Raw genomic sequence first — 22,820 nt, 5'->3', positions numbered from 1 at the left:
GTAAGCCCCACTTAAGAATGTGAAATTGATATATTTTTTAACTACTTTCCAGGTATTCTAATTTGCAGCCAGGATTAAGAACTATTAATAAGCTGGGTTTACACAAGGAGATACGTGGTCTGATATTGTTTTATAAAGATCTTAAGAATATTCAAACACAGAATATATTTAAATTTGTATACCATTTAAAAAATGAGTTGAGACAAATTTTACATGAATTCTTTGTCTCTTTCCTATGTTACAATACAGTTCTTTTCTTATTCGTCTTTTAAATGCCAAACAATATGACCCTTCCTATGAGAACACGTCTATTAAAGGTTGTTATTAAATTATCCCCAAGAACTACCTTCTGCAGATTCTCAAATTCCAAGAAAAAAAAGATCACAGGACCCTAAACCCCAATCCTGCCCTTTCACAGCACCTGCCCATGTGACTCCTCAGAGCGAGACCAGCATAGGGATTACATCAAGCAATGAACCTCATAATGTTCGTTCAGATTTCAGTAAGGGCTCATACAGTGTGCCAGAATCCCTGTCACATACTGTCCCTGCTTTATCTTATCTGCTCCTCAGAATGAATGTATGAACAAAGCAGTATTATCTCCATTTTAGAGGGAGAGAAAAAAAATGCTCAGAAGAGTGCTCACAAAAGAAAATGACGTGCCCAAGTCTCCAGGCTGTAAGCAGCAGGGCTGGGAGTCACGGTCCAGTCTCTCCAGCCCCAGAGCCTTAAATACTGTATGGACTGGTTTCCTACTCAGTGGATAACAGAGTGGGAGATAAAGCCAGAGCAATAGGCAAGGGCGACAGCATGTCTTAAATGTTGAGCTAAGAGACTTAAAGTTATCCCTGGGGTATGGAAAACTGGCAGAGGTTTTCCATCTTGGTTTTAGGATGGGTCCGAGAGCCATCGTGGTGGTCGAGTAAGGTGGTGAGTTTGAAGGGGACAACTTGCCTCCTGACATCCCTGTCCCTGTTTCTCACCTGCAGACCCCCAAAGAATAGCCACAAGAGGCCTGAGAGCCAGTCAGCCATCCTGTATGACTACTCAGAAGAGGAACTGATGGCGAGCATCGAGCGAGAGTACTGCCGCTGAGGCCAGGCGAGCTGCGGGGCTGCGAGGATCCCGGTCCTGCCACCACCCGTTGTCAAACATGCGGCCTCAGCTCCTGGGCTCCTCCGCAGATTCCACCCCACCTGAGCAGACCTCAGAGGCACCTCCCTTTGCCCAGAGCTCTTATGGGAACGGAACCACCTCCAAGCTCCATGTTCAGACACTCCTGAACATGGCCACGGCTACCGGCCGTAATGCGTGCTGGAGAGGGTGGTAAGCTGTGCAGAACCAGTCCAGAAGGAGGGCACAGGTGCTAATCGACACGTGTGCGGGCAGGTAAAGGAAGTGAGGACAGCCCAAATAATCTACTCTCAGTCACAGAGAGCTGATCTATAAGATTCTCTGGGCACCTTTCTCATCACCTGCTCTCCACAATGGGAAAGTCTCATTGGATGAACGGGGCCCAGGGCCGTGGGTCCCAAAGGCCTGGGGGCTCTGAGGTGGCACAGGTGAGCACCTCCTGGGACCCACGGCCTTGGGCCTCTAACACGTGCCCCACAGTGCTTCGAGACTGTTCTGCTGTGGAAGTGGCACCTAGGAGCTGCTCCCTGACCTGAGCTAAAGGAAGCATGTCCTTGGGCTGCCTTCCCTCAGGCAGATTTTTCCAAAGGAGGCTGCTTCGGCTGGCTCCGTGGTTCTCAGTTCTAACCTGCAAATGAACCACTTGGGAAGTTATTGAAACGCAGATTCTGATTCTACAGAGCTGGGGTGGGATCTGAGATTCTGCATTTCTCAGAAGCTCCCAGGTGATGCCCAAACTGCTGCCTCTCAACCAGACTTTGAGTAGCAAGGATTTAGTCTAAGTTTTAGACCTCCATCTGACACTCCCTTCCCTGGCCACAGCCCCGCTTGCCTTTCCCAGCCTCTGGAAACCCCATAGAGATGCCTGTTCCTCCAGCAGTGGGGCATGGTGGAGTGGCCACTGGACTGCGAACTGAAAGACCCAGGTTCTACTCTTGGCTCTTTCATTAACTTGCACTGAGTGGGCCTTAGAGTGAGTCATGTTCCCTTTCAGGGCCTCAGTTTCCCTCTCTGGTAAATGAGCACTGATGCTCTTGGTGACCCTTCCAGCTCCAAACTTCTGGGATTATGCAATTTCAGGTTTTCTTGACCCAGGAGACTGAGGCTTGATATCCACTGTTGTCTTCCCACCTCCCCCTTTCCCTGAAGCCCAGAACTGCCTTCACTGCTGAGTAGGTTCTCAGCAGGCCCCGCCTTGAAAAGGTCTTCATGGTCACCTGTTGTCTGGTTCTCCCTCCACACAGGCAGCCTGGCTAATGCCCTATGGGGTGTTTTTATAAAAATGCAACTTTATTGAGATATATCCACACACCATACAATCCATCCAAAGTATACAATCAGTGGCTCACAGTATCATTGCATAGTTTTGCATTCATCACCATGATCAATTTCAGAACATTTTCATTACTCCAAAAAGAAAAAGAAAGCCCAAAACATTCCATGCCCCTTACCCACATGTGCCGCCCCCTCCCCCTCCCTGGCCCCGACCTTTCCTATGGGGCCTTTTTATGTCCTTCCTCCTTGGGTGGAAGGTTGAAAATCATAGGAAATGGGTCTAAAGAGACTCAGATGTTTCCTAGTTCAGGCCTTCAATTGACAAATGAGAAAACTGATGTGCCAAGGGTACCCTGTGAATAAGTGGCAGGGCAGAAACAGACTCAGCTAGGAGGCTTCCCACGTGGGTGGGGCTGGATGTGAGCTGTTGGCTCAGGGGAGGTTGCTCTTAGGAAGCAAGCCTTGGAGAGCAGAGCCAGTGCCTTGAAAGGCCAGGAGGCCGGCTCCTCCTGAACAGCTGCTTTTGGTGACTCCAGAATACGTCTAAGTTCCTTGACTTTACCCACCACCACAGCGGTCTCTCCCTGGCATCCGTCCTTCCACCAGAAGAACTGCCAGCCCAAGTGTCCCTGGACACAGCCGTGGGGTCGAGTATTTCAGAAACCAACGAATGGCCACTTGGAATGTCCCCAAGCCCACAGTCCTGTTGCCATCGTTGACAAACGGGCGTTTCCACAGATTTTATTAGGAGCCTTTGATCCAGAGCCCAGCGTCAGGGAGAATTTTTGGCCAGGAGGCCGGGACGGAGCCTTCCTGCCACTCCTGAAAGGTGGTGGGGGACCCCCCAACAGGCTAGAGCCGTGGCTTAGCAAAACAAAAGCCATTTCTTTTCATATAAAAATTAAAACCCTTACTTTTTAAATACCACAAATAATAATATAAATACTTCTTTAAAAAGGAGTTACATTTTTTCCTATACCCAGATGGATCAGGCTTGGAATTTTAACGAAGTAAAATGTTTACAATTGCACATCATTATTTTGTTAAAGTGCAACACATCCAGCCAGTTTCCAGGAGAAAGATGTATCATCTCTGCATTTTTCTAATGGAAACCTTGTAAAACCGATAATAAAAGAAATGTGTTGAGGGAAAAACAAAGACATTCCTGAAGTAGTCACAGTCAGCGTCTAAGTGAACGCACTTAAAGAGATCACAGTACTTGTTCTCGGTTCATCTTTTGGTTTTATTCCCTGAATTCAGAAAAGTGTCTTCTGAACTGAGGCCAACCAAATAAAGCAGTGTGTCCTCGGCCGCTGAAAAGCATCTGCTCAGGCCTCTAACACTCAGAGGTGGCGGGTGGGGAAGGGGTCTGGTCCTGGAAGGGGCAGGAATGGGGCATCTGCTGTATGCACATGGCCCAGGGTAGTCCTTGGATTCAGCATGTACTAAGTACCTACTGTGCCAGGCATTGCTCAAGCATTTTCCTAGTTCCTTAATGCTGATTCTGAACCTAAGCATTCTGCTCTAGAGCCGAGTGCAGGATCTGCTCACCGTCTCAGTAGAAATGCAGCTGCATATCGAAAGAAAAACATCTCAACGGATAAATTGATGGCATACTTCCATGTCTGCAAAAAGTCTGAGTAACCACAAGTGTGTCTCCTGGTTTCCATGCTATGAGCATTTATTTGCATGCTACGAAGTACAGGGAATTTAGAAAGACATGTTCCATTCCCACCTTTGAGAAATGTTGCACTTATTTTGGAGGGAAAGACGCAGAACTGCCTCGTTCTCTTTCTGTCACATCCATTCCCGAGACTCTCCTTCTTGTCCACCTATAAGGGTCTCCGGTGTCTCCTTTGATGTTCCAAAGTCTTAGGGAGTCTTAGCTTATCACTGGACTTGTCCTGTGCTGTGCTGAAACGAATGACACCATGTGGCCACAAGAAACCCAGCAGTGGGGTCTGCTTGGATGTCACGGCTCTGTCCCTGGGGAGGTGGAAAAACAACCCTCCCCACTTGGAGTAAGAGGCTTAGGACAACTCAAGGGGACATGAGGAGGGAGAGGATGAATTTCCTACTAATCTGGCAGAAGAAGATTTGAGTGAAAAAAATAGGACTTTCTCAACACCTTGAGTTAGTGAAGCACAGGTTACAGGAACAACCCTTTGTGTGTGTGTTTTTAAACATATACGCAGCTATTTAAAGAAGGCTCGCTGCATGTTGGCCGCTGTGTTAGGTGGGCCCTTGAGATAGAAACGGACGGTGACTAAGGAAGGAGTCAAGTGCCATGAAAGCCCAGAGGAAGGAACGAATAGTTCTGCCTGGATTCTTCCCGGAAGCCACCGTTATCTAGATGTATGCTGATACGATCAGACCCGAAATCCAAGTTGTTCTCACCTGTTCTTGAAAGAGATGGGAATCGCCCAGCTCTCTGAGGAGGCATTTTCTGCTTCTCTGCAGTGAGAGCTAGGTGCCGAGCTCGGGCCATAGCCCAGGGTGTGGAGAGAAGGAGACCTGAGCTTCCGTCTTAACTTCACACCATTTACCAACCATGTGATTGGTGGCAAAATCCTTAACCTTAGCTTCCCCAGCTGTTAAATGGGTAAAATGGTATGTGCCCTCTGTACCTCTGGGATCACTGAGAGGCTCAAATGACACATGACCTACTGCGTGTTTTGTATATCGCAAAGTTTATATGAGAGGTGAGGGCCTGTTGATACAACCCAAAGGACCAGAGTGTTTGTACTGGAAGGAGCCTGTGGGCCCCTTGGTGTGGTTGGGTGAGCCGGTTCTGTGGCTGTGGGAATGACCAGTCTACAGAATGGTGCCAGCTGGTCTGGTTCAGCACCAAGGAATTCAGCTGGGTTTGGTCCACCAAGGGGCAGGAAACTAACTCCTCATGTTTCCCATCCTCCATTCCTGAGATTACAGATGAGGACCATAGCTTCCCGGCATACCCCTCCATAAATACTCTAAGGGTTTTTTGAGGCATTTACATGAATTCATCCCTTACCCTCTTGGGGAGCCGGAGCTCAACTGCACCCCCTCGAGGCCTCCCGGGTCTTGTCTGTGGCCCCAGGAGCTCCAAGTGCCTCTTAGTTCCAAAGCCAAGATCCAGGTGCTTGTTTTGTATGTGGGGTGGGGATAGGGGTAGGGGGCACAATGGTATCTTGGTAGGGGTGTCACAGCTCTTCTAGTTCTCACTGACAGCCATTTCCACTGAGTGGGAATAGGTCCCAGGATGGCGCTTCATCATTTAGGGTCACCTTCTGAGAGGCTGATGAAAATGATGAATTCTCAGCCCCGAGAAAAATGTAATTATGCAGTGGTGCCTACAATTGTGCCTTCAGTCTTAGGGTGCCCCCTGGGTCCCATGAAGCCCAGGGGAGAGGTCCTGCCCTAGAAGGACCCCAGAGAAGCCAAGCCACACCTGCTGTGCCCTCTGGAGCTCCCCTCTGCTCCCTCTCCCCTGGATGCACGGCTTTCAGTGAACACCAGCATACAGGACCAGGGCTTCCCCGTGCCTGCACCGGGACTTGGGTTAGTGGAGTGTGTGTTGTGCCCTGAGACAGACCAGCCGGCAGCCTGAGAAATTGGTCCCTTCTGGTCTCAGTCTGGCCCTCACCCTTCCGTGCATTTGGTCAGGGTAGTTCCTCAAGGAAAATCCAGTGTTTCCACCTGAAGTCCGGTAAATGGCTACAGGGCAGGCAACCTCTGGTTTCCATCTCCTCTTCCTCAGCTCCCTCTCCTGCACCCCTCAGTGAGCATACTCACCACACTCTCAAATCCCTGCTCCTGCATTTCCCTCAAGAAAGTTGAGGCCAAACAAGCAAACTTTCGTCAACTCCTTTCCCCACATGCAGACATCTGCCAGCTCCCAGGGTACAAAACAGAACACCTGGCCAGTCAACCTGAGGGGCAGCTGGCTTTAGCCCTGGACGCTGTTCTCCTGAGCACTCTCATGGTTCAGATGAGAGGGTGCCTGGTCCGAATGGAACCCCGTTCTCTCCAAATTTAGAGCAAAGGCCTGTCAGCTGCATTCCTTGATCTGTGTGGAGCCCTGTGCTGGTTTGAATCTGTTGTGAACCCCAGAAAAGCCATTTTAATCCTCATTCAATATTGCTGGGTGGTATCTTTTTCATTGTTTCTATGGAGATGTGGCCCATCCAATTGTGGGTGGTAATGTTTGATTAGATGTTTCCCTGGAGATGTGTCTCCACCCATTCAAGGTGGGGTTGCTTACTTGGAGCCCTTTAAGAGGGAACCATTTTGGAAAAAGCTACAGAGCCCGCACAGCCAGAGACTTTGGAGTTGAAAAAGGAAAGTACCCTTGGGGGAGTGCCATGAAACAAGAAGCTGGGAGAAAAAGCTAGAGGACTTTGCCACTGCCCTTTCAGCTGAGAGACAAACCCTGAACTTCATCAGCCTTCTTAAACCAGGGTATCTTTCCCTGGATGCCTTAACTTGGACATTTTTATAGCCCTGCTTTAAATTGGACATTTTCACAGCCTTAGAACTGTAAACTAGCAACTTAATAAATTCCCTTTTTAAAAGCCGTTCCATTTCTAGGATATCACATCCCGGCAGCTTGCAAACTAGAACAAGCCCCAAGTTGAAAGTCAAGTGAACATGGGCTGGTGGCCCTTCTCAGCCATGCACATGCCCAGGAGGGAGCTGAGAGCTGGATGGGCAGGGACATGGAGCAGTTTCCAGGGTCAGGGCAGGCCCTTGAGGGACAAAGAATGTCCACCTCCTGGCTTTTCTTGGCCCGTGCGTTCCAGCTGTACCTCTGTGAGATTTCCCTGGGCCGAGTGGGTTTCTGTGTCTAGCCACCCATTCCCTGCTTGAGGCATCCTGTCCTCACCCGTCCTCCACCCCCTCTGGGGGCTCCGCAGATGCAGGTGCAGGCGCCTGCCCTACTGAAGCAAACCTTCTGTTCTCCCAGCCCCTCCCTCCATTTCCAGGGTCCTGCTGCATTTCCGACTCCCTATCTTCTCAGTGTCTACACCCCCTTCCAGCCCTCCTGGCTCTTTCTGCTCCCTCTTTTAAAAGGCTCCACTTTCTCATGGTTTAAAAACAAAACAAAACCCCTTCCTCTCCCATGCAATCTCTGCAATCACTGCTCTTTCCTTCTCCCTGCAATTTCTCTGTCCTCTTAAATGCACTGAAAGGGAATTACATTTCAAGGATACAGGGGTCTTTTTCTCTGTTCTTTTAAAAATGTTTCTTTGAATAGAAAACACCCGCCTTTTCAAAATTCAAAAGGTTCAAAACAGTATATATTAAAATGTCTCTTTGGTAGCCCTTCAGCACCTGTGCTCCCTTTTCCAGGTCAACCAATATGATCAGCTTCTTGTATATACTTCCAGAGACACTTGAAGTAAATGCTGGAAAATGCATTTAATTTTTTTCTGCCCTTCTGTGCCCAAGAGTAGTATCTTCATACTTTTGCACCTTGCTTTTTACGTGTTGCTACACATCTTGGAGATTGCTCAGCTCCCAGTGGAAAGCACTTCCCATCTCTTGTGCCTGCATAGTATTCCATTGTGCGTGTCTGCTGCTGATGAACATTTCAGTTGTTTTAACCTTTTGCTATTATAAATAACAAGGCAGTGGATAACACTGAACACGCCATTTTATACTTTCTTACACCTCTTCATTTGAAAGCAGCTTTATTGAGATATATTCACATGCCATACAGTCCATCCAAAGTGTGCAAACAATGGCTTTTAGTATGTTTAGTATATTGTGTATTCATCACCACAATAAAATTTAGAATATTTTCACTATTCCAAAAAGAAAAACCCAATGCCCTTCAGTATCGCTTCTCAATCCCTTTGTCCTTCCCCAGCCTTACCTAACCACTAATCTATTTCTATGTCTACAGATTTCTTTATGTTTACATTGTATATAAATGGAATCCTACTGTCCTGGTTTGAATTCATGGTGAACCCCAGAAAAGCCATATCCTTTAATCCTCATTCAATATTGCTGTCTGGGAGCATTTTGGTTGTTCTTATGGAGATGTGGCCTACCCAATTGTGAGTGGTAACTTTTGATTAGATGGCTTCCATGGAGTTGTGACTCCACCCATTAATCCTTTAAAAGAGGAAACATTTTGGAGAGAGTTCGTTTTTAGAACCACGAGAAGGCCACAGCAGAGCTGAGCAGAGCCGAGTAGAGCCGAGCAGAGCTGAGCAGAGCCACGAGGCTGAGAAAACCACAGAGTCCACCAGCCAGACCTTTGGAGAGTAAGAAGAAGAATGCCTCCGGGGGAACTTCACGAAACAGGAAGCCAGAAGAGAAAGCTAGCTGATGACGCCATGTTCACCATGCGCCTTCCCGGTTGAGAGAGATGCTGAACTTATCGGCTTTTCTTGAGTGAAGGTAACTTCTTCTTGGTGCCTGAATTTGGACATTTCTATATCATTGCTCTAATTGGGACTTTTTCTTGGCCTTTGAACTGTAAACTAGCAACTTATTAAATTCCCCATTTAAAAACCATTCTAGTTCTGGGATATTGCATTCTGGCAGCTTAGCAAACTATATGTAGTATTACACATATACAATGTGTAGTATTTTGTGTCTGATTTCTATCACTTAGCATAATTTTAAAAATTGTTATTTCTCAATTGGAGAAATTGTAGGTTTACAGAAAAATCATATTAAAAATACAATGTTCCCATATACTCTCTTATTGTTGATACTTTGCATTAATATAGCACCTTTGTTAAAATTGCTGAGAGATTACTAAAATAGTCTACACATTAGGTGTATATTCCCCATATCCCATCCTATTATTTAACACTTTGCATTAGCATCATAACACTTGTCATAAATCACAAAAGAACATTCTTCTATTTGTACTGTTAACCCCAGTCCATTATCCACAATAGGGTTCACTGTGTTATAAAGACCCATGTTTTACCTGACTCTCTTTGTAGTAACATAAAGAAGCCAACACTTCCCCTTTCAACCACATTCACATACCCAGGGCCCTGGGTCCCACCCGCCTCCTCCATGTTGAAAGCAAGTCATAGCCGTCTACATGACCGGATCAGATATTAAAGGTGAAAGAATGTAAAATACCCCTCCCCCTAATAATTAAATCTCATGAGAGTCTGCTGAAACTCCATTGTAACCAAATCTTGCGAGATGTTAAACTTCATAAGCGTTTCCTGGGCACGCCTCTCTTTTATCTCTCTTTTGGGTGGGAGTGCAGACTTCCATCTATCAACCGGCTGCCATTGGGACAATCTCCCTCCTGTCCGTAAGCCCCTAATTAAACTCATGGGTAGTCTCCTGTCTAGAGTGTTCTTTGGTCTCAGGGTTGTGTTGGGCTGGAACATTTGGTGAGCTGGCCAGGAGACCAAGGAGCTGCTGGCCATAGAGAGCATGAACCTGGGGAAGGGGGCTCTGGGTGGAGGGGGAGTAATCCCAGGGCATGCTGCTTCATTGGTGCAGGGAGGGGCTACCCACTTGTCTGACTGCACTACAGTTGGTTTGGCCATAGTGTGTGGTGTGGCCAGCTGTGGCAGGCTGTCTTGGGAAAGATAGAAAAACCCGCAAGTGGGAGGCTGTTGCAGTGCATTGTTTCATAAAGACAGAGAAATCAGTAGATTTGGAGGATGCATTGAATGAGAGGCTATACCTGGTAGATAAGAGTTTAGAAATATTAGCCTGCTGATATGCTAGAGTAAGAGGGCATATTCTGACTTCCCCTGCCTGGCATCCCATAGATTCTTTACCTGATGATGAAAAGGAGAAAAAATAAGCAGTTTGAGAGTTAAAGGGTGGGGTGACACCACCTTTGAATGCTGTGTTTCCAAAAGTTCCCTCTTTCCTACTAGGAGTTAACACTTAATTCTTTAGTATTCCCTTAAATAGGGCCAGTCAACCCGTTTTTACCTAGGAAGGAGAACAAGAGAAAATGGTGTTCCCATAACGCTATTCACATAGCCTGACCACTTGCTGTGGGCTCATAGCAAAGGATTTGGCTAAATGGAAAAATGTAACTCTATTCCATTATATTGATTATATCATGTTAACCGATAACTCTTTTCCAAAACTGAAAAAAAAAAGCCTCGGGCTTGTTGCTATTTCATCTTAACAGGTGGGAATGAACAACTAACTGTGGTAGACTGCAATGCCTTGGCTGCCTTGTAAATTTCTTAGGTATTGTATGATTGGGAAAGGCAAAATTTATTCCTTTTCTGGTTATTGATAAGGTAAAATGTTTTCCTATGCTGCATACGCTGAAACAACTAATGACTTTCTTGGGATTGTTGGGGGTATTGGAAACCTTTCATTCCTCACTAAGCCCAGATGTTAAAACCTGTGTATTTTTTTATTAGGAAAAGCTACCCCTGGGAACGGGATACCTCCCACAGGCTGCTTTTGAAAAAGCCAGATGGACCATTACACTGGCTTAAGCTTTATGGGGGGTAGAGACATAGACGTGACTAGTGACTTAAATATAGTCAGTTCTAAAGGAATGTCAATACTGCAGGTGTTGGAAATAGATGGTCATTCATATTTTAAAGCTTCAACTTCTGTGTGAGACTAAAGCAAAAATGTTTATTTGGTGCAAAATTTATATTTTGAATAGCGCATTTCCTAAAATAACTTATATGGATAGCTTAGTTGAACACCATAAGTACATAGAACCTTGAATAGGGCATGAGATTTTGTAGGTTTGTCCAGAGTGATGCCCCAATAAATCCCAGAGTGATTTGAACAGTGAATAAAGAAGTATTTGCAAAGTCCCCTTGGGGGAATGGCAAGAAAATGGGACAATTCAACTTCCCCATTTGGAGAATTCCTGATATTCTCACAAGCAGTGGGGACAAGCAAATCAATAGGTCAAACTCTCAATCTTGGCGTTTGTTCATATGAAACATCCCTGCAAAGGATAGGCTAAGCCTACTTAAAATTAGGCCTAAGAGTCATCCCCAGAGAACCTCTTTTGTTGCTCAGATGTGGCCTATCTCTCTCTCTCAGCCACCATGGCAAGGAAACTCACTACCGCCACCCTCTCTCCATGGGACATGACTCCCAGGGGTGCAAACCTCCTGGCAACATGGGACAGAAATGGTAGAATGAGCTGGGACTTAGCATCAAGGAATTGAGAAAACCTTCTCGACTGAAAGGGGAAAGAGAGAAATGAGACAAAATAAAGTGTCAGTGTCTGAGAGATTTCAAACAGAGTTGAGACGTTATCCTGGAAGTTATTCTTACACATTATATAGATACCCCCTGTTTAGTTTAAGGTGTATTAGAGAGACTAGAGGGAACTGCTTGAAACTGTAGAGCTATTTTCCAGTAGCCATGTTTCTTGAAGATGACTGTATAATGATACAGCTATCGCAGTGTGACTGTGTGATTGTGAAAACCTTGTGTCTGATGCTCCTTTCGTCTATGGTATGGACAGATGAGTAAAACATATGGATTAAAATAAATAAATAATAGGGAGAACAAATGTTAAAATAAATTGAGTAGATTGAATTATTAGTGATCAATGAAAGGGAGTGGTAAGGGGTATAGAAAAAAAAATTGGGGGGGGACAAAGACTAAAATATATTGGGTAGTGGCTCAATGGCAGAATTCTCACCTGCCATGCCAGTGAACTGGGTTTGATTCCCGGTGCCTGCAAAAAAGAATATATATATATATGGTAGATGGAAATACTAGCAGTCAATGAGAGGGAGGTGTAAGATATATGGTATGTATGAGTTTTTTCTTTTTTCTTTGAATTTCTTTTTCTGGAGTGCTGCAAATGTTCTAAGAAATGATCATGGTGATGAATAGACAACTATGTGATGATATTGCGCATCATTGATTATACACCAAGAATGAAATGTTCATATGTTAAGAATGTCCGTATTTGTATGTTGTTATGTTTTGTCAATAAAAATAAAAAATATATATATGGCCAGTTCTGATACTGGCTTTGGGAGGGGCTTTTGGCAAATGCAACAGACAAAGCAAGTTACCATTGGTTTCAGTTCTGGAAATAAGCTGAACTGCTGGGCAATCCCTTAGAAAAACAACTGTATGCTTCCTATAATGCCTTACTGCAGGGTGAAGGACTAACTCAGAAATGCCCTGTGAAATTAGAACAGCCATCCCTATAAAGGGGTAGGTATGTGCTTATAGGCCAAAGCTTAACATTTTCAACAACAGCCCCTTAAGTGCAGAAATGCATGATTTCCTGAGACCAGTTTCCCACATGGAAGAAGAACACTTGCCTCTCCCTGCTGATCCTCCCAAGGTGACTATCTCTGTGCCCAGCACTGACAGATGTGGCAGTGTACCTAAGACTGCCTGGTATAATGATGGATTAGCACACGGGTAGCCTGCCATATGGACATCAGTAGCTGTGCAACCTAGTATGGGCACTATATGGTAGGAAACAGGGGCTATGCAAAGCAGCCTATGGGTTGGATTAAGCGCTGTATGGATGGTCATTGTTCACAAACCAGGAGATGCATTAGCTATTTGTTCTGACAACTGGGCAGGGTACCAGGGCCTGGCAGTGTGGATGGCCACATGGAGGCAAGAGCAATTGACTATTGTCTGCTGCCCATATGGGGATAAGAAATGTTGGAAGATATCTGCACTATCTGTCACAAGAAAAAGGTACCATGTTTTATGTCTCTGCTATAACACTGATTCTTTACCTGGCACTATTAAAGCAGATGCTTTAACAAAAATCCATAGTCTAAAGCCAACATCACACGAGGCTGCTGAGTGGTTGCATACAAAAACAGGACACCACGAGTAACAGACTCTGTAGAGACTGGCACAGCAATTCCAGCTGCCTATCATTAGACAACAGCTGAAAGAATTCATGGACGCCTGCCCCTCCTGTTCGCTGTGACACCCAAGGATGCTTCCTCATCAACTTGGTAAATTATATGAGACCCCTTTCCTTATCCAGAGGTGCAAAATATGCTTTTATAGCTGTAGATATGGCCACTGACCTTTCCAGTAGGGAAAACTAACCAAAGAGGTACAATATGTAGCCCAGAAAATCTTACTGCATTCTTCAGGGTCCACGCAGATATGGACAGTAACAGGGGGACCCCCTTTTCTGAACAACTAACCCAAGCCTGGGCTACTGAACTTGACCTCTTATGGACATTTCATTTGCCTTACAGTCTCACAGCAGTAGGGTTAATTGAAAGGATGAATGGGTTTTTAAAGGAGCAATTAAAAAGTGATAAGCACTGTTTGATATCATGGCTTTGAAGAGATTTGCCAATTATTTTCTTCACTAGTCTCCTAAAGAGAGGGAATATTCTGAGAAATTTAAGCTGCAGCAACAACAACATGGCCAGATCTTCTTTCAGGATGTCAAGAATCTAGACCATGGTGACTGGGAGGGCAAGCTGAATACTATGGAATATGTATTACCCTTGGAAAAAAGGATGACTCAGTCACTGCTGGAACTGCACAGACTGACCACTGACAAAAACAGCCACCACTTATGTGACTTCATTGAGATTCATTTCCTGACTGAGCAGGTGAAATCAAAGATTGGGTGATTACATAATTAACTCTCACAAGACAGTGGCTCCAGAATCTGCCTTGGCAGGGTATATCTATTTGCCAAACACATCCTTGGAAATATGGGGATAACTTCTGTGATCGCGTGGCAATGCACGTATGTTTGAGTCTACATTTTTAAAAGTTGTGTCAGCATCCACCAAGTTCTTTCATTTGTGCCATTCCTTCCCCCGCCAAAAAAAAAACACACCTCAATGAGATACCACTTTACACCCACTAGAATGGCTTCTGTTAATAAAAAAAAAAAAAAAAAAAAGTGATACGCAATCTCTGCAGCAGTGGATAAGCCAATTATATCAGGTCCTTGACCGCCTCAGTTCATGGCCCCAAGCAACTGTTCCCACCCTTGTTGAACTGGTAATGGTGGGGCCTGTGCTAGTGCTGCAAATTCAGATAAAAAGACCAGCACCACTACAGCCACAATGAGGTAATGAAAATAACTTGCTTTTGCCTGTGCCACAAGAATCAGAAATTGGGGAAAATAAGGTAGATTGGCCCTGGTCCTGGCCAATGCAGCCCCTGTTGGTTGGGAGTCCTAGATCCCTGAGATATTGGGGTCACCCAAAATTTAAGTATTAGACCACAGCTTATACACAAAATGCCAAAAGTTGTATATGTAGCCAACCCAGGACTTCCCCCATACCCCAAGGCACAGTATGTATTATTCTATGGAAACTTATGCCCAGCTAACCATGGATTTGACTCCAGAAAGCTCCCTGCAATTTCATGGGGGGTGAGAAAATGTGGTATCTGTCTACTAATGGAAATTTAGCTTGCATTTTTCTTGCCCTTAGCATCATAGCAAATACTGTCTGGGGAAACCTACATGCATAACAGATCAATGCTGAGTATGCACTGAACTGCTGCTGTTGGGTGCCAGTGGCCTGCCTTGGACTGTGATCCTTGTGAGTTGGACTGTGTAAAATACCTTGCTGGCCTAGCAGGATTCAACACGTGGGAAAATCTGGAAGAGAATCTTCTCATTTAAGAGTGAAATCACAGGTTTTGTCAATTATCAATAGAGTGATTTAATTCCCTTTCTTAGCCATGGTGGCCTCACTTTGTGGAGTTATCTCTGTGTAAGGAGTTCCTAATGTTCTATTGTCTCTTAGACTGTTAATGAATGCAATATCTGTCCTATGGTCACCATAGTCTACTGTGTGGGGGGTGGGTTATAAAGACCCAGGGCCCTGACCATGCCCCCTCCTGCAGTTTGAGAGCAAGTCACATAGCCTCCTACATGACCGGGACAGATATTAAAGGTCCAAGAACATAAAACCTCCCTCCCCTAATAACCAGATCTCATGGGAGTCTGCTGAAGTCCCTGCTTCTAACTCATGGGTAATCTACTGTCTAACATGGTCTTTGGTCTTTTGGGTTGTGTTGAACTGTAACACCATTGTATTTTTAACACTTTGCATTAGTGTTGCACATTTGTTATAAATCATGAAAGAACACTCTTATATTTGTACTGTTAACCCCAGTTTATCATCCACAGTAGGGTCAATGTGTTGTAAAATCCCATGTTTTATCTTCTGACTTTCATTATGGTACCACACACAGGCCAAAACTTCCCCTTACATAATTCAGCACTGTTAATTGCACTCACAATAATGCGCTACAATCACCAGCATCCATTTCCCAACCTTTACAATCAACCTAAATAGAAATTCTGTACAAATTAAGCATCATCTTCCAATTTTCTACATCTGTTCTATCTCCTGGTAACCTGTATTCTAGATTCTAACTCTGTGAGTTTGCTTATTATAATTAGTCCATGTCAGTGAGATCATACATTATTTGTCCATTTGTTCTAGCTTATTTCACTTAACATGTCTTTCAGGTTCATCTGTGTTGTCACATGCATCAGGAATTCGTTCCTTCCTAAAGCTGAATAGTATTCCATCATATGTATAACCACATTTTATTCATCCAATAGTTAGTTGATGGACACTTGAGTTGCTTTCATCTTTCGACAATTGTGGACAATGCCACAACATATATATAGAAAATCCTGAAAAATATACAACAACCTACTACAGCTAATAAACAAATTTAGCTAAGTGGCCAGGTACAAGATCAACATGCAAAATCAGTAATGTTTCTATGCACTGGTAGTGAGCAATCTAAGGAGGAAATCAATAAATTCCATTTACAATACAACTAAAAGAACCAAATACCTAGGAATAAATTTAACCAAAAATGTTAAGGGCTTGTACACAGAAAACTAGAAGACATTGCTAAAAGAAATCTAAGAAGACCTAAATAAATGAAAAGACATTCTATGTTCATGGATTGGAAAACTAAATATCTTTAAGATGTCAATTCTACCTGAAATGATTTCTAGACTCAATGCAATCCCAATCAAAATTCCAGCAGCCTACTTTGCAAAAATGAAAAAGCCAATTATTAAATTTTATTTGGGAAGGTAAGGGGCCACAAATAGCCACAAACATCTTAAAAACAACAAAGTTGAAGTACTCACACTTCCTGACTTTAAAACATATACAAAAGTACAGTGGTCAAAACAGCCTGGTACTGGCACAAGCTTAAATATGTCAATCAATGGAATAAAAATGAGCATTCAGAGTTGGACCCTCAAACCTATTGCCAACAGATTTTTGACAAGGCTGCCAAGCCACTCAGTTGGGAAAGAATAGTCTCTTCAACCAATGGTGCTGGGAGAACTGGATATTCATATGCAAAGAATGAAAGAACTTCCGGAGAAGATGGCGGCTTAGTAAGACGCACGGGTCTTAGTTCCTCCTCCAGAAAAGCAACTAAAGAAACAGAAACAATACGAAACAGCTCCCGGAGTCACGACAGAGACCAAAAAGACAGCGTACCCCATTCTGGAACAGCTGAACGGGCAGGGAGAATCTGCTGCGGTGAGATACCCGAGGGGCGCGCGTTTTCCCGGCCGGGGCGGCTGGCGACTGGGGTCCCCTCCACGCACCTGGTTCCCTGGTCTGACTGGGAACGTTGGATAGCAGGGCCCTCCCGTCACGCTTGGCATTTTGGGCCAGCTGGGCAATTAGGACTGGCACTCTCCCAAGCCGCGGCGGCCAGCGATCCCCGCCTCCACGCGCGGTTTCCCAGGCCGACTGCCGTGCAGACAGACGAGCGCCACGAGCGCCACCTACTGGGCAGGAAAAGAAAAACAGAGCCCAGAGATTTCACAGAAAAAGCTTTCAACCAGCTGGGTCCCACACCCAGGGAAATCTGATCAAATGCCCAGACACCAGCAGAAAATAATGGATGACGCTCGGAAAATTGAAGATATGGCCCAGTCAAAGGAACAAACCAATAGTTCAAATGAGATACAGGAGCTGAGACAACTAATGCTGAATATACGAACAGAAATGGAAAAACTCTTCAAAAACCAAATCAATAAATTGAGGGAGGACATGAAGAAGACATGGGCTGAACAAAAAGAAGAAATAGAAAATCTGAAAAAACAAATCACAGAACTTATGGGAGTGAAGGACAAAGAAGAAAAAATGGAAAAAACAATGGATACCTACAATGGTAGATCTAAAGAGACAGAAGCTACAATTAGTGAACTGGAGGATGGAACATCTGAATTCCAAAAAGAAACAGAAACTATAGGGAAAAGAATGGAAAAACTTGAGCAGGGGATCAGGGAACTGAATGACAATATGAAGCGCACAAATATACGTGTTGTGGGTGTCCCAGAAGGAGAAGAGAAGGGAAAAGGAGGAGAAAAACTAATGGAAGAAATTATCACTGAAAATTTCCCAACTCTTATGAAAGACCTAAATTTGCAGATCCAAGAAGTGCAGCGCACCCCAAAGAGAATAGACCCAAATAGGTGTTCTCCAAGACACTTACTAGTTAGAATGTCAGAGGTCAAAGAGAAAGAGAGGATCTTGAAAGCAGCAAGAGAAAAACAATCTGTCACATACAAGGGAAACCCAATAAGACTATGTGTAGATTTCTCAGCAGAAACCATGGAAGCTAGAAGACAGTGGGATGATATATTTAAATTACTAAAAGAGAAAAACTGCCAACCAAGACTCCTATATCCAGCAAAATTGTCCTTCAAAAATGAAGGAGAAATTAAAACATTTATAGACAAAAAGTCACTGAGAGAATTTGTGACCAAGAGACCAGCTCTGCAAGAAATACTAAAGGGAGCACTAGAGTCAGATACGAAAAGACAGAAGAGAGAGGTATGGAGTAAAGTGTAGAAAGAAGGAAAATCAGGTATGATATATATAATACAAAAGCCAAAATGGTAGAGGAAAATATTATCCAAACAGTAATAATACTAAAAGTTAATGGACTGAATTTCCCAATCAAAAGACATAGAATGGCAGAATGGATTACGACCCAGCAATACCACTGCTAGGTATCTACTCAAAGGACTTAAGGGCAAAGACACAGACGGACATTTGCACACCAGTGTTTATAGCAGCATTATCTACAATTGCAAAGAGATGGAAACAGCCAAAATGTTCATCAACAGACGAGTGGCTAAACAAACTGTGGCGTATACCTACGATGGAATATTATGCAGCTTTAAGACAGACTAAACTTATGAAGCATGTAATAACATGGATGGACCTAGAGAACATTATGCTGAGTGAGTCTAGCCCAAAACTAAAGGACAAATACTGTAAGGTCCCACTGATGTGAACCGACATTTGAGAATCAGCTTGGAATATATCATTGGTAACAGAGACCAGCAGGAGTTAGAAACAGGGTAAGATAATGGGTAATTAGAGCTGAAGGGATACAGACTGTGCAACAGGACTAGATACAAAAACTCAAAAATGGACAGCACAATAATACCTAAGTGTAATGTAACTAGGTTGGAACACTGAATGAAGCTGCACCTGAAATATGGTTTTTTGTTTGTTTGTTTGTTTGTGTGCTTGTATCTTTTGTTTTTGTTTTTTTCTTTTTCCTTTTTATATATATATAATTAGTATTATTATTTTAATTCTCTTCTCTATATTAACATTCTATATCTTTTTCTGCTGTTTTGCTAGTTCTTTTCCCAAATCGATGCAAATGTACTAAGAAATGATGATCATACATCTATGTGATGATACTAAGAATTACTGAGTGCATTTGTAGAATGGAATGATTTCTAAATGTTGTGTTAATTTCTTTTCTTTTTTTGATTAATAAAAAAAAAAGAAAAAAAAAAAGAATGAAAGAGACCCCCTGTCTCACACCATATAGAATGACTACCATTTAAAAACAACAGAAAATTACAAGTACTGGAGAGGACATGGAGAAATAAGAATACTCATTCATTGCTGGTGGGAATGTGAAATGGTGCAGCCGCTATGGAAGAAAGTTAGGCAGTTCCTCAGGAAGCTAATTATATACAATCACCCTATGACCTGGCAATCCCTCTATTAGGTATATAACCAGTAGAATTGAAAGCAGGGACTCACATAGATATTTGCAGTCAACCCAGGGTGGTGTGATGGTGGCTTAGTGTCAGAATTCTTGCCTGCCATGTCAGAGACCTGGATTCGATTCCCAGTGCCTGCCCATGTAAAAAAAAGAAAAAAAAGTCAATCCATTGAGGGTGTGAAGGTAGCTCAGTGGTAGAATTCTTGCTGCCATGCAGGAGATCTGGAATGGATTCCCGGCACATGCACTTCCCAAACAATGGAGCAAACAAATGAAAAACCAAACAAAAGCAAAAATTCAACAAATGGTGCCATAATAAGGAGATACTCACATGGGAAAAGTACGAAATGTGACCCCTGCCATACAGCATACAAATTCAGAAAAAAAAAGAAAAGTCGACCCATTTCTGGTATATTGCATTTCCAGTGGCATTAACAAACCAAAACGTGTATTGATTGATTTTCATATTTAAACCCTCCTTGCATACCTGGGATAAAACCTACTTGATCGTGGTTTATAATTCTTTTAGTATGCTGTGAGATTCAATTTGCAAGTACTTTGTTGAGGATTTTTATATCTATATTCATAAGAGAAAATTGTCTGTAATTTTCTTTCTTGTAGTATCTTTATTCTCTTTACTTGTCATCAGTCTGTTGAGGTCTTTTATTTCCTTTAGAGTCAGTATAGATGGTTTTCATGTTTCTAGGAATTTACCATTTTACCTAGATTGTCTAACTTGTTGGCCTACAATTGTTCAATCTTTCTAAATATATTGAGACTTGTTTTGTTATCGAACATATAGTCTTTACTAGATCCATGTGCACTTCAGAAGAATTTATATCCTACTGTTTAGGGTACAGTGTTCTGTATTGCAGAACATTATATATACATCTGTCAGGTCCAGTTCATTTATCATATTATTTAAGTTCTCTGTTCATTTTTGATCCTCTGTCTAGATGTTCTACCTATTGATGAGAGTGGTTGTGGTAGTTAGATTCAGTTGTCAACTTGGCAAGGTGAAGACACCTAGTTCTGTTGCTGTGGACATGAGCCAATGGTACGTGAACCTCATCTGTTGCTGATTACATCTGCAGTCTGCTAGGAGGCATGCTACTGCAATGACTCAGTTGGCTGGTGCTTAAATGAGAGCGCAACGTAGCACAGCCCAAGCAGCTCAGCATACCTCATCTCAGCACTCGCAGCTCAGCCCAGGCCTTTGGAGGTGCAGAAAGAAATCTCCCTGGGGAAAGTTGTTGGCACCCAGGGGCCTGGAGAGAAGGCCAGCAGAGACCACCCTGTGCCTTCCCACGTAAGAAAGAACTTCAGTTGAAAGTTAGCTGCCTTTCCTCTGAAGAACTAATGAAATAAATCTCCATTTATTAAAAACCAATTCATCTCTGACATGTTGCATTCCGGCAGCTAGCAAACTAAAATAGTGATGTACTGAAAGCTCCAACTATTGTTGAACATCTCTCTCTCTTCCTTCAGATTTCTAGTGTTTGCCTCTCATCTTTTAGGGTTCCATGGTTAGGTGTATCAATAATTATGACTGTTGCATCCTCTTAGTGTATCACTTCTTTAATTAATATATACTGTCCTTCTTCATCTCTTTCATTTTGTTCTTTTTTTCTTTCTTTTCTTTCCTCTTTGTCTCTTGTAATAGCTTTTAACTTAAAGTCTGTCTTTTTTTTTATATTAGTATAGCTTCCCCAACTCTTTTTTTTTGGTTACAATTTGTGTGGAATTTCTTTTGCCAAACTTTCACTTTCAACTTATTTGTGTCTTTGGGTCTTAAGTGAGGCTCTTGTAAACAACATATAGTGGGATCATGCTTTTTTATCCATTATGTCAACCTGTGCCTTTTGATTAGGGAGCTTAAACCATTAACATTCAGTGTTATTACAGTAAAGGCAGTACTTACTTCAGCCATTTTGTCCTTGGTTTTTATATGTTATATATTTTCTTTGTCTCTCTTTTCCTTTATTGCAACCTCCTTTTATTTATAGTTCAACTTTTGTTATGTGTTTGACCGATTGTTTTTATCATTTCTTTTTCTGTGTATTTTTTAAAATACTCTATGGTTACCCTGGGGTTTATATTACACAACCTATATCTATAACCTACTAATTTGAAATAATGCCAATTTAGCTTCAATAGTACACACATCCTCTACTCCCATATACTTCTGTTTTCCCTCTTTATGTTACTCTTGTCCCACTTTATCACTTTATATATATATATATATATATTTTTTTTTTTTTTTTTTCACATAGGCAGGCATCAGGAATCAAACCCGGGTCCTCGGGCATGGCAGGCAAGCATTCTTACCTGCTGAGCCACCGTGGCCTGCCCTATCACTTTATATTTTGCACATTTGTAATCAGGAAATATGCCTATTTATTGTTCAATTATATTCTGAGTCTTATAAGGAATTAAAGAGTAGAGTTGTATATTGAGGACATAGTATCATTGGTTTTTGCATTTGCCCTTTTAGTTACCCTTACTGATGCTCTTTCTTTCCACACACTACTCCAAGTCACTCTCTCCTGTCTTTTCCTTTCAGCCTGCAGAACTCCATTTGGTAATTCTTGCAGGGCAGATCTCTTGTTGACAAACTCTCTCCATTTCTGTATATCTGTGAATATTTTTAAATCTCTCTCATTTTGGAAGGACAGTTTTTGCCATATAAAGAATTTGGGGCTGGCAGCTTTTCCCTTTCAGTACCTTAAATATATTCTCACCTCCATGGTTTCTGATGAGAAATTGAACTTAGTCTTTTTGAGAATCCCTTGTATGTGACAAATCACTTTTGTTGCTTTCTGAATTCTCTCTTCATCTTTTGCATTGACATTCTGATTAGTGTCTTGGAGTAGAGCTATTAGAATTTATTCTATTTGGAGTATATTGAGCTTCATGTATGCATAATTTGTCTTTCATAAGAGTTGGGACGTTTTCATCCATTATTTCCTCAAATATTCTTTCTGCCCCCTTGCCTATCTCTTCTCCATTTGGCACATACATGATGCATATGTTTGTGTGCTTCATGCTGTTACTCAAATTCCTGAGACCCTGCTCAATTTTTTCTGTTCTTTTCTCTATGTGTTCTTCTGGCTGTATGATTTCAATTGTCCTCTTTTTTTTTTTTTTTTTTTTTTTTTTTTTTTAAGAGAGAGGGAGGAAGGGAAGGAAAGACAGAGAGAAGGAAGGAAGGATGGAAGGAAGGAAGGAAGAAAGGGAAACATCTTTAAACATTTTCTTGTTTTATTGTATTTTGTTTGTTTGTTTGTTTTTTTTACATGGGCTGGGGCCGGGAATCGAACCGAGGTCCTCCGGCATGGCAGGCAAGCACTTTGCCCGCTGAGCCACCGCGGCCCGCCCTCAATTGTCCTCTTAATCAGCTAACTGATTTTTTCTTCTTCCTGCCCACATCTACTGTTGTATACCTCTAGTGC

General features: G+C 42.9%; 1 long non-coding RNA gene across 1 annotated transcript in view; it reads left to right on the top strand.

Moving 5' to 3' along the window:
- Window positions 1–14,227, top strand: part of LOC143677317 (uncharacterized) — a 55,872-nt gene extending 41,645 nt beyond the window's left edge. Inside the window, exon 3 of the long non-coding RNA XR_013172507.1 lies at window positions 990–14,227. This is a non-coding gene — a long non-coding RNA (uncharacterized LOC143677317). The remainder of the gene's footprint in view (window positions 1–989) is intronic.
- Window positions 14,228–22,820: the final 8,593 nt, after the last annotated feature.

The sequence above is a fragment of the Tamandua tetradactyla genome, chromosome 3, assembly GCF_023851605.1.
Source record: "Tamandua tetradactyla isolate mTamTet1 chromosome 3, mTamTet1.pri, whole genome shotgun sequence".
NCBI classification, from domain to species: Eukaryota; Metazoa; Chordata; class Mammalia; order Pilosa; family Myrmecophagidae; genus Tamandua; species Tamandua tetradactyla.
This window is presented reverse-complemented; position numbering and strand designations above follow the sequence as displayed.